The sequence below is a fragment of the Vigna unguiculata genome, chromosome 6 (genome assembly GCF_004118075.2).
Source record: "Vigna unguiculata cultivar IT97K-499-35 chromosome 6, ASM411807v1, whole genome shotgun sequence".
Classification (NCBI taxonomy): Eukaryota; Viridiplantae; Streptophyta; class Magnoliopsida; order Fabales; family Fabaceae; genus Vigna; species Vigna unguiculata.
This window is the reverse complement of record NC_040284.1, coordinates 4,496,794-4,509,140: the sequence shown is the minus strand read 5'-3', so window position 1 is coordinate 4,509,140 and position 12,347 is coordinate 4,496,794. Positions and strand designations below refer to the sequence as shown.

Here is a 12,347-nt window from a genome sequence, read left to right as displayed (position 1 = left end):
TAGGAGACTATTTTAGGCCATATAAATATTTGCGAACACGATATACAATTCCTGAAGACTCCCCTTGAGCTACAAATCCAGGAGGTTGCTCCATATAAATATCTTATGTTGAGAAGAAAGAGAATAGGGTTTGAGATTAATCTCCCTTGTGTATAAACCACACATAGGTTAATTTATTTATAATAGAGAGATGTACAATTAAAAGAGCAATTGAAAAAAAAAATAGAGTAAATAGAAGATATTGTTTGATATTGTGATTAACAATATCTAACAATATCTTAATATTATCAAACAATATCTAACACTCCCCCTCAAGCTGGAGCATACAAATCGTATGTGCCAAGCTTGTTACGAACATAATCAATTTTAGGCCCGTAAAGACTTAGTAAAAATATCTGCTAACAGATCACTTGAGTTAACAAACTCAGTCTTGATGTCTCCAGACATAATCTTTTCTTGAAAGAAATGACAATCAATCTCAATGTGTTTGGTCCTCTCATGAAAGACAAGATTAGAGCTAATATGAAGAGCAGCCTGATTGTCACACACAAGTGTCATTTGAGTAACATCTCCAAATTGTAACTCTCTAAGCAATTGCCTAAGGCAAACAAGTTCACAGGCAGTTGAGGCCATAACTCTATATTCTACTTCTGCCCTAGATCTTGCTACGACACTCTGTTTCTTACTTTTCCACGAGATCAAGTTACCACCAATGGAGACACAATACCCAAATGTAGATCTTCTATCAGAAGGAGATCCTGCCCAATTAGCATCTGAATAGCAAACAACTCTTGTATGGTTATTAGAACCATATAACAATCCTTTTCCAGGAGATCTTTTAATATACGTCAAGATATGAATGACTGCATTCCAATGATCTTCACATGAGAAATTAAGAAATTGGCTTACCACACTGACTGCAAAGGAAATGTTAGGACGAGTAACGGTAAGATAATTCAATTTCCCAACTAATCTTCTATATTGCTCATGATCAAATATAGGCTCCCCCTGATTTGGTTGAAGTTTAGTATTGTGATCCATGGGTGTATCAACAAACTTTGAACTCACCAACCCAGTTTTCTCCAAAATATCTATGGCATAGTTTCTTTGAGATATAACAATACCATCTTTGTCGGACTGTGCCACCTCAATACCCAAGAAATATCTAAGTTTTCCAAGATCGTTGGTCTGAAAATAATCACAAAGATGTTTCATCTGAGAGATGCCATGGTTATCACTACCGGTAAGAATGATGTCATCAACATACACTATTAAGCAGACACATCCAGCACTTGAGTGAAGATAAAAAACTGAATAATCTACCTCACACCGAGTCATATCAAATTGTTGAACAACATTGCTAAATTTTCCAACACAAGCCCTTGGACACTCTTTTAGGGCATATAAATATTTGCGAAGACGACATATCTTCGGATCTATCCCTGGAGATTCTCAAACCAAGAATTTGCTTGGCTGAACCAAAATCATTCATTTCAAAATTTCCTGAGAATTGTGTCTTCAACCTGTCAATTTCCATCATATTAGCACCAACAATCAACATGTCGTCAACATACAAGGCAAGAATGATATAACTGTAAACGTATTTCTTCACGTAACAACAATGATCTTCTTCACTTCTGTGAAATCCTGAGTTCTCATAAACTCATTAAACTTCTTGTACCACTGTCTCGGTGTTTGTTTCAATCTATACAAACTTTTATGAAGCTTGCATACAAGATTCTCTTTGCCTTGTACTTCAAAACCTTTTGGTTGTGCCATAAAGATTTCTTCCTCAAGATCCCCATGTAGGAATGTAATTTTCACATCTAACTGCTCCATATGAAGATTTTCTATAGCTACTATACTCAAGATAATATTGATGGTAGTCATGTTGACGACAGGAGAGAAAATTTCTGTGAAGTCAATTCCTTGTCTCTGTTGGAACCCTTTCACTACGAGTCTAGTCTTATATCATTTGTTGCCATCAGTTTTTTTTTACCAATAGACCCACCTGTTTTGCAAAACCTTCTTTCCTTCTGGAAGCTTGGTTAAAGACCATGTCTTATTCTTCTAAAGAGACTTTATCTCATCTTCTATTGCTAGCTCCCACTTAATAGATTCATCTCCCTGCATAGCCTCAGCAAAATGCTCTAGCTCACCAGCATCAGTCAACAACAAGTAATGCAATGAAGGAGAGTACCTTTCTGGTGCTACAACTATTATGCTATATCTTCTAATCGGTATTTCAGGAGTTACTGACTCTACTATTTGTTCATGTTCTGACCCAGACTCAGACTCAAACTCTACATCTGTATTCTGCCTTCTGTTGACTACATCACATTTTTAAATTTCTTCTATGATACCTGCTCTAACTGTTTATTTGCATTTGCAAATTCGGCAGTCCTGTTTTTATAGAACATGTTTTCATTAACAGTAACATTTCTACTTCTGATAATTTTCTTATTTTGGTCATCCCAAAACCTGTAGCCATACATGTCAGATCCATAACCAATGAAATAGCATCGCTTTGTCTTAAGGTCCAATTTATCTCTACTATTAGAGTTCAACAAAATATATGAAGCACAACAAAATACTTTCAATGTGAAAGGTTTACCTCATTTCCAGACCATACTTCTTCCGGTAACTAATAGCCTAAAGGAACTGATGGTCCTTTGTTTATGAGATAGGCTGTTGTGCTTATTGCGTCTGCCCAAAATACCTTGGGTAATCCTGACTGGATTCTCATACATCTTGCTCTCATTTAAGGTTCTGTTCATTCTTTCTGTCACACCATTTTGCTCTGGTGTTCTTGGAACCGTCTTGATCATTCTGATCCCGTTCTTTGAACAAAACTCTTTGAATTGACTACTGTCATATTCTCCACCATTATCAGACTTCAAACTTTTAATCTTTAAACATGTTTGAGTCTCAACCTCCTTTTTCCACCTTTTAAACACAGAAAATACATCAGATTTATTTTTAAGAAAATAAACCCATACCTTTCTTGTAGAGTCATCAATGAAGGTTACGTAATACTGTGAACCTCCAAGGGATTTCTGATGGGGATCAAGTAGTAAGCATTGGGCCGGAAGAAAGGATTGTCCAAGAAGCAGCCACAAAGCCCAAAGAGTGGATTGTTTACAAAAGAAAAGGAAAAAAATGAGCTGGCAAAAAGAATTAGTTATAGAGAGAGAATAGAATCCCTTTATTAAGGAGGTACGAGAGTAGTGGGGGGAGGAAAAAAAGGTGTTATGGTTGGACCGAGTAGTTGTTATGCTACTCTGCAAGGAGCTGTGCTCTGGGGTATTAGAAAGACGTATCCTTTCTACTACATCTTTTTTGTCGATTTCAGCGATAAATAATACTATTACCGTATCTATTCCACCTTTACCTAGTTTTTTTCTATCTTTATATTATTTGTTGGTGGCGGTCTGCATCAGTGGTCCGACCTGCCCTGTGGATGCCCCCGAGGAAGAAGACCGGCAAGAAACAGACCGTAGATGACAGCGATTCAACGTCGGAGCCACCGGAAACGGGAATAGCCATGGATTCACGTTTAGATATGTTGGAAAAAGAAATGACCAACCTGAAATATTTCATGGATGCTATGCGTCTTCAGGCGCTCGAGAATCACAAGGCAATGGAGACTTTACGGGTAGAGAATGCTGACAATCAGTCAAGGTTGTTGGAAATCCTTTCCAAAAATGTGGGTGGGTCATGGCGAACTGACAGCGAGAATTCGGGGAACCTTATCCCGAAGATGGATAAAACCCCAGACGGTGGAACCAAATCATCGATGCACACAATGGGTAGCAGTGGTCGAGGCCCAAAGAAGTTATAGGGTGCTTCACTGGATGAATTTCGACAATCTGTCAAGAAAGTGGAACTTCCCATGTTCATGGGAGAGGATCTTGCAGGGTGTATAACTAGAGCGGAAGTTTACTTTCAAGTGCAAGAGACTACCGATGAAGTTCGCCTCCATTTGGCGCATCTATGTATGGAGAGAGGAACCATCCACTTCTTTAATTCATTGATAAATGAGGAAGAAGATTTATCGTGGGATCAATTCAAACAAGCCTTGTTGGATAGATATGGCGGATTAGGTGAAGGGAATGCTTATGACCAGGTCACGGCTTTACGACAAACAAATGACGTTGAACAATATATTTAGGATTTTGAATTTTTGACAGCTGAAATACCCAAAATTCCTGAACAACAATATTTTGCCTATTTTCTGCATGGATTAAAGGAAGACATAAGGAGGAAGGTACGCAGTTTACATGCTTTGGGCACGTTGTCGAGGGCTCGTCTCATGAATGTAACGAGGGCGGTGGATGCAGAATTGCAGGGAAAGGACAATGTCAACCCTACACATGGGAGAATTGCCTCACGTGGTGGGTCCCACGCCACTATGAGGTCTAATTTCACATTTCCTAACAAACCTTCACATACCAGTGATAGAGGTGTCAAGCATTATGGGTCCGTTGGAGATATAAGTGGACTTGGGCCCAACTCAAAAAACGAAACGTTTGACCGACCCAAGAATGGCCCATGCGATAGAGGGGTCAAGCATTTATCCTATGGGGACTTGTTAGAACGAAGACAAAAAAGCTTGTGTTTTAAGTGCGGCGGTGTGTACAGTCCGCAACATATTTGCCCTGACAAACATTTAAAGATTATGTTAGCAGATGAGTTGGACGATAGTGAGGATGACCCAGAGTTGCAGAAGGGCAAAGAGGCTGCCGCAGACCCGTATGATGGTGAATGCAGTACCCTCAGTTTACAATGCCTTTCGCAGCGGCAGGGGGAACAACCACAAACCATGAAACTCGAGGGAAGGATTCACGGGATTTGAGTCTGCGTTTTGGTGGATAGCGGCGCAACACACAACTTTATCTCAAGAAAATTAGTGCAGTCAATGGGGTGGAAGAAGGAGCCCACGCCTAGCATGCGCATTTTGATGGGCGACGACCATCGTGCTGACACAAGCGGCATATGTCGTAATCTCCCGATGGAGTTGGGTAGGTTGCAGTGTGTCTTGGATGCTTTTTCATTTGATCTACAAGACATTGATATGGTGTTGGGGATTGCGTGGTTGACTTCTCTAGGAGAAATGGTGGTGGATTGGAAGCTACAGACCATGAAAATAAATGTTCAAGGTACTGCAGTACTTCTACGCGGAATTTGGGAACATTGGACCTCTTAAACAGCACTGCATGGCTTGGTTGGTAGCAATTCAAGGCAGGTGGATGGGCTCATGATGCGCCTTGATATTCGTCGCCCAAAGGAAGAAGAAGATCGATTAAGCCATCTTAATGATCAACAACGAGAAGAAATCGATGCCATCTTGGATATATTTGTGCAAGTGTTCCAAGAGAAAAAGGGGCTTCCACCCATACGCGCCAAGTCACATTGTATAAACTTGTTTCAAGGACAAGGTCCAGTGAATGTTCGTCCTTATCGTTATGCACACTACCAGAAGGATGAGATAGAAAGGCAGGTCAAGGATTTATTGGATAATGGAGTTATAAGGCATAGCAATAGTGCTTTTTCCAGCCCGGTCATTCTTGTTCGCAAGAAGGATCAATCTTGGCGCATGTGTGTTGATTATAGGGCACTGAATAAAGCAACTATACCTGATAAATTCCCAATTCCAGTGATAGAAGAATTATTGGATGAGCTCCATGGGGCCAAATTCTTTACGAAATTAGACTTGAAATCGGGGTACCATCAAGTGCGGATGCGAGAAGAGGATATCCACAAGACCGCTTTTCGGACCCATGAAGGACATTATGAGTATCTTGTAATGCCTTTTGGCCTAATGAATGCCCCATCGACATTTCAGGCTTTGATGAATGAGGTGTTCCGGGGGAAGCTTAGACGGTATGTGTTGGTCTTTTTTGACGATATTTTAGTCTATAGTCCAAACTGGATTGATCACTTGAAACACTTACAAGAGGTGTTGTCGGTGTTGGAGCAACATACGTTTTTTGCAAATCAGAAAAAATGTTGGTTTGCTCAAAGATGTGTGGAATACCTTGGCCATATTGTCTCTGGAGAAGGAGTGGCAGTCGATCCAGCAAAGGTGCAGGGAGTTGTTGATTGGCCGGTTCCTAAGAGTGTTAAAGGAGTTAGGGGGTTCCTTGGGCTGACTGGATATTATAGGAAATTTATTCAAGATTATGGGAAGGTGGCGAAACCTTTAACAGACCTTACAAAAAAGGATGCTTTTAAGTGGACCGCGGAGGCACAAATGGCTTTTGAAGAACTCAAGAAGAGGGTAACCTCAGCTCCGCTATTGGCCTTGCCTAACTTTGCAGAAGAATTCGTGGTGGAGTGTGATGCATCGGGGTTGGGGATCGGAGCCATACTCATGCAAAATAAACACCCAATAGCTTTTTTCAGCAAGGCTTTGGGAACAAGAAATCTGAGCAAATCAGCTTATGAGAAAGAGTTGATGGCAATTGCTTTGGCTATAAATCATTGGCGTCCTTACTTGTTGGGCAGAAAATTTTTGGTCACTACAGATCATAAAAGTTTGAAACAATTATTGCAGCAAAAGGTCATCACAGGGAGTCAACAAAATTGGATGGCTAAATTGTTAGGATACAACTTTGACATTATTTATAAACCGGGAAGTGAAAACAAAGGGGCGGATGCTTTATCTCGGAAGATAGACGAGGGAGAATTGCGAGTGTTAACACATTTTCCAATGTGGTTGGATTGCCATACTGTCCTTTCGGAAGTCCATAATGATATTAAGCTTAAGGAAGTTATTGACCAGATCAATATGGGAGAAAAGGAGGCGGCGAGATTTGAGTATAGACAAGGGGCTCTTTTCTACAAGGGCAGATTGGTGCTTTCCGAAAATTCTGCTTGGATCCCAAAGTTATTGGAAGAATACCATTCAACCCCTCAAGGCGGACATTCGGGGTATTATAGAACATACGAAGGATGGCAGCTAATTTGTACTGGAGAGGCATGAAAAGAAGAGTTCAAGAGTATGTGCGCTCTTGTGATACGTGCCAAAGGCAGAAGTATCTTGCGACGTCCCCATGAGGGCTCTTGCAACCACTACCCATTCCGGCGCGAGTATGGGATGATATTTCGATGGATTTCATCACGGGGCTGCCAAAATTCAAAGGGTATGAAGCTATATTTGTCATAGTGGACAGACTATCTAAATATGCTCATTTTATTCCGTTAAAACACCCTTATACTGCAAAAACTTTGGCTGAGGTGTTTGTGAAAAAAATAGTGAGGTTACATGGTGTTCCTATCTCAATTGTGAGCGACAGAGATCCCATTTTTATGAGTCAATTCTGGAAAGAGTTTTTCAGGTTGCAGGGCACGACTCTAAACATGGGAACAACTTATCACCCACAATCGGATGGTCAAACGGAAGTCATCAATCGCTGCCTCGAGACATACCTGCGTTGTTTTGTGACTGATCAACCTAAAGAATGGTGTCATTGGCTACCTTGGGCGGAGTATTGGTACAATACTACATTCCATGAGTCCACACAAACCACTCCTTTTGAAGTGGTGTATGGCAGGAAGCCCCCATCGTTAATACGGGGATCTCAAGGGGAAATACGAGTGGAAGTTGTTCAACGGGAGATTTTAGACAGAGATGGGGCTTTGAAACAGCTCAAACACCATTTACAGAGGGCTCAGGAGCGTATGAAAAATCAGGCTGACCTTAAAAGGAAAGAACGCAATTTCGACATAGGAGATTGGGTGTTTTTGAAATTGAGACCTCACAGACAAAAAATTGTCCTATCCAGAATTAATGCCAAATTGTCTGCAAGGTATTATGGGCCTTTTGAAATTATTGGTCGCGTGGGAACTGTAGCTTACCGCTTGAAGTTACCGGAGACAGCTAGAATTCACCCTGTGTTTCATGTGTCTTTGCTAAAAAAGGCGATAGGAAACTACCAAGTGCAGTCTGAATTACCTACAGGCTTGGGAGGAGATTGTGTTGACACATGGGTTCCAATCACAGTGTTGGCTTCGCGAGTAGTGGTTAAAAAGGGTGAACAAGTAAAACAGTGGTTGATACAGTGGGCTGCAAAACCAATTGAAGAAGCCACTTGGGAAGATGTTGTGGTCATACGTAGCCAATTTCCTCATTTGAATCTTGAGGACAAGATTACTATTAATGGAGGGGCCAATGATGGGGATCGAGTAGTAAGCATTGGGCCGGAAGAAAGGATTGTCCAAGAAGCAGCCACAAAGCCCAAAGAGTGGATTGTTTACAAAAGAAAAGGAAAAAAATGAGCTGGCAAAAAGAATTAGTTATAGAGAGAGAATAGAATCCCTTTTATTAAGGAGGTACGAGAGTAGTGGGGGGAGGAAAAAAAGGTGTTATGGTTGGACCGAGTAGTTGTTATGCTACTCTGCAAGGAGCTGTGCTCTGGGGTATTAGAAAGACATATCCTTTCTACTACATCTTCTTTTTTGTCGATTTCAGAGATAAATAATACTATTACCGTATCTATTCCACCTTTACCTAGTTTTTTTCTATCTGTATATTATTTGTTGGTGGCGGTCTGCATCAATTTCACTAGAGCTGGCCCCCAAACATCTGTATGCACTAGTTCTAGTCTTTCAACTTTAGACGACTTACTTGTTTTGGAGAAGCTAACATTTTTTTGCTTTCCAAAGATACAATGTTCGCAAGGTCCAACGTCAACATGCTTCAAGTTAGGTATTTTACCTTTTGAGACCATGAGCTTCATTCCTTTCTCACTCATATGCCCAACCCTCTGATGCCACAAAGAGGAATTGTTGCCAACTTCTGCAACTGATATCATATCCTCATCTGCAATCATGTAAAGAGATCCTTGTTTCTTTCCACCTTTTAAACACAGAAAATACATCAGTTGATGCATCTGAGTCCATAATCCATGAGTCAATAGAACTATCTAAACTACATAATAGTGCAGGTTAAAATACTCCGTTGGTCCTCGTTTTTGTTGCAGAATCTCAATTTGGTCCTCATATTTTTATTAGTCTCAATTAGGTCCTCATTTTTGTAAATCAGTATTAATATGTCATTTCCGTTAGTAGAGAACTAACACCGTTAAGTAGGTGCCACGTGTCAATTCCTCGTTTTTTTGAATTTTTGAATTTTTTTTTTGAATTTTTTGAATTTTTTTTTTAAATTTTTTAAATTTTTTTTTAAAAAATATTTATGCCACGTGTCACTTCTGTAATGTGCCACGTGTCAATCTAATATGGTGACACGTGTCAAATTAATGTATGAATCTCAATTTGGTCCTCATATTTGTTAAATTGATTTGATTTGAGTCCCAACTTTTTTAAAAAAATTTCAATTTCGGGCAATTCAAATTTAGACCAAATTTTACTTTTATATAATGTTATGATTATTTTTATTAAAATTGATATTTTTATTAAATATTTTAATAATATTAATTATATTTAATATTAAAATTTTAAATATATTTATTTTAATTTTTTATAAAATTATTTTAAAATTTTAAATTTGAATTTATAAAATTGTTATTTTTAAGCCAACTCTAAAATATTGTTGATATTGAATATTATACAAATATTTCGAATATAAATTTATTAATTTATATATTTATAATTTTAAAATAAAATTTAAATAAAGTTTAATGTAAAATATAAATTTAAATAAATTAAATGTTGTTAAAAATATGTAATAGAAATATCACTTGTAATAAAAGTATCATCATTACATTTATAAAAAAATAAAATTTGTTCTAAATTTGGAGCATATGAAATTAAAATTATTTTAAAAAAATTTGGGACTGAAATCAAATCAAATTAACAAATATGAGGACCAAATTGAGTTTCATACATTAATTTGACACGTGTCACCATATTAGATTGACACGTGACACATTACAGAAGTGACACGTGGCATAAATATTTTTTAAAAAATTTTTAAAAAAATTTTAAAAAAATAAAAAAAAATAAAAAAAATTCAAAAAAATTCAAAAAAATGAGAAGCTGACACGTGGCACCTACTTAACGGTGTTAGTTCTCTACTAACGGAAAGGACCTAATTGATACTAATTTACAAAAATGAGGACCTAATTGAGACTAATAAAAATACGAGGACCAAATTGAGATTTTGCTACAAAAACGAAGACCAACGGAGTATTTTAACCTAATAGTGAATCTTTAATTTCATCAGTTGTTGCATTTGCTGATTGATCATCATCTTGTTTCTTATTGTTGTGCTTCCTTGGAGCCCTACATTGATTTGTAAAGTAACCCCTTTTCTAACAATTTCAACAAGTAATATCTTTCCAGAATTTTGGTTGTGATCTCCCTCTGTACTTTGATCTGCCTCGGCCTTGATTACGACCTTTCTAGCTACTTCTTCCTCTAGTTTCAGTACTCAATGTTGAACCAAAACTAGAATTGAAAGATTCCCTTGAACTTTTCCTGCGAACATCTTCGCTTAAGATCAAGTCACGGATGTTATCAAGCTTCAACTTATTATTACTTGCAGAATTACTAACTGCTGTAACAGTTGCACTCCAACTTTCCGGAAGAGATAATAATAAAATTAATGCTTTCACCTCATCATCAAATGTTATCTGCACCGATGTCAACCGTGCAATAACTGTATTAAATTCACTAATATGATTAGTAATCGAGTTACCTTCACCCATTCTTAGGTTGACTAGTCTGCGAATCAAATACACTTTATTGGTTGCAGATGACTTCTCATACATATTTGACAACGCCTTCATCAAATCTACGGTTGTGTTCTCGTTCATGATGTTGAACGCAACATTTTTGGCTAATGTCAACCGGATCACACTGAGTGTCTGCCGATCTAACAAATCCCATTTTGGCTACGCCATTCTGCCCTATTAAGGGTAGATACAACTTCTTCTGATACAGGTAGTCCTCTATCTGCATCTTCCAGAACCCGAAGTCACTGCCATCAAACTTCTCAATCCTCACCTTCCCTTCTTCCAATGACATTGCTCTTGCTTCTTTTGACGAAAGCTCATGCTGCTTTTGACCAAAGCTCCCACTACTTCTCTAAACTAAGATTCCGAAGAAGAAAAAGAAACCAAATCTTTTCTGATGTGGAAGATCAAACAATGCTGCAACCACAAAGCATATTAAAAAAAATGGCTCTTGATACCAATTGTTAGGAACAAGGCAATAAAGGAAAGAATAAGGAGAGAAAAATAAATGACACAAGAATTTAACGTGGTTCGGCTTACAATGTGTATGCCTAGGTCCACGACTACACTAGGGAGTATTTTTATTTCTGGTGTATCTCAAACATTACATAGGGTCTCTTATATAGTAAAATAGAGAACCACATCTCACAATTTTAAGCGATGTGGGACTAAATCAAGCACTATAATACTAACAGTCGTGCCTTTGTACGACATTCTGCCTCAGTATGGCCATATCGTTGACAAAAATTGCAGTGAGGATGTCCTCGCCCACCCTAGTAGGAAGATTGGGAGTAAAAAGCAGAGGAATTGGTTGGAGGTACGGGAGAATGACCAAACATGTGACGAACTGAGAGGCGAAGTAACTATTCACTAACGGTGTCATAAGATGGAACAACCGTGCCAGATAAGATTTGATTGAAGATAGAATCAAACTCAGTAGGAAGTCCAACTAGTGCAAGAACCATAAAAACTTGCCACGTTGTTCAGCATGTTTGACTGCATCATTAGTGAAAGGCATGAGCAATTCAAAATCAGCAATTAAGTGATCGAGCTCACCAAGATATGTCTGTATATCATTATTTTCAAGCTTCACAATGATAAGGTTGGAGACAACATTGTAAAGGCAATGAACATCATTGGAGTATACTCTCTTGGCTTTGTTCCAAACATCATAACAGGTAGTAAAAGCGTGGTATTCAGAACCAAAGAATGCTACACAAGGATGCATCAATTTGTATCCATTGGGCTTGATAATTGTTGAGAATAAAGAAATTAGGGATTGAGATTAATCTCCCTTGTGTATAAACCACACATAGGATAATCTATTTATAATAGAGAGAGGTACAAGTAAAAAGAGTAACTGAAAATAAAAAGATTAAATAGAAGATATTGTTTTATATTGTGGTTATCAATATCTAACAATATCTTAATAATATCAAAGAATATCTAACACCTCCCCCTCAAGCTGGAGCATACAAATCGTATGTGCCAAGCTTGTTACAAATATAATCAATTCTAGGCCCCCGTAAAGATTTAGTAAAAATATCTGCTAACTGATCACTTGAGTTAACAAACTCAGTCTTGATGTCTCCAGACATAACCTTTTCCCGAACGAAATGACAATCAATCTCAATGTGTTTGGTCCTCTCA

At 38.2% G+C, this 12,347-nt stretch overlaps 1 protein-coding gene across 4 annotated transcripts in view; it reads left to right on the top strand.

Annotated features, from left to right (window-relative positions):
- Positions 1-12,347, top strand: part of LOC114187892 (transcriptional adapter ADA2a-like) — a 36,909-nt gene that overhangs the window by 8,862 nt on the left and 15,700 nt on the right. The window lies entirely within an intron of this gene.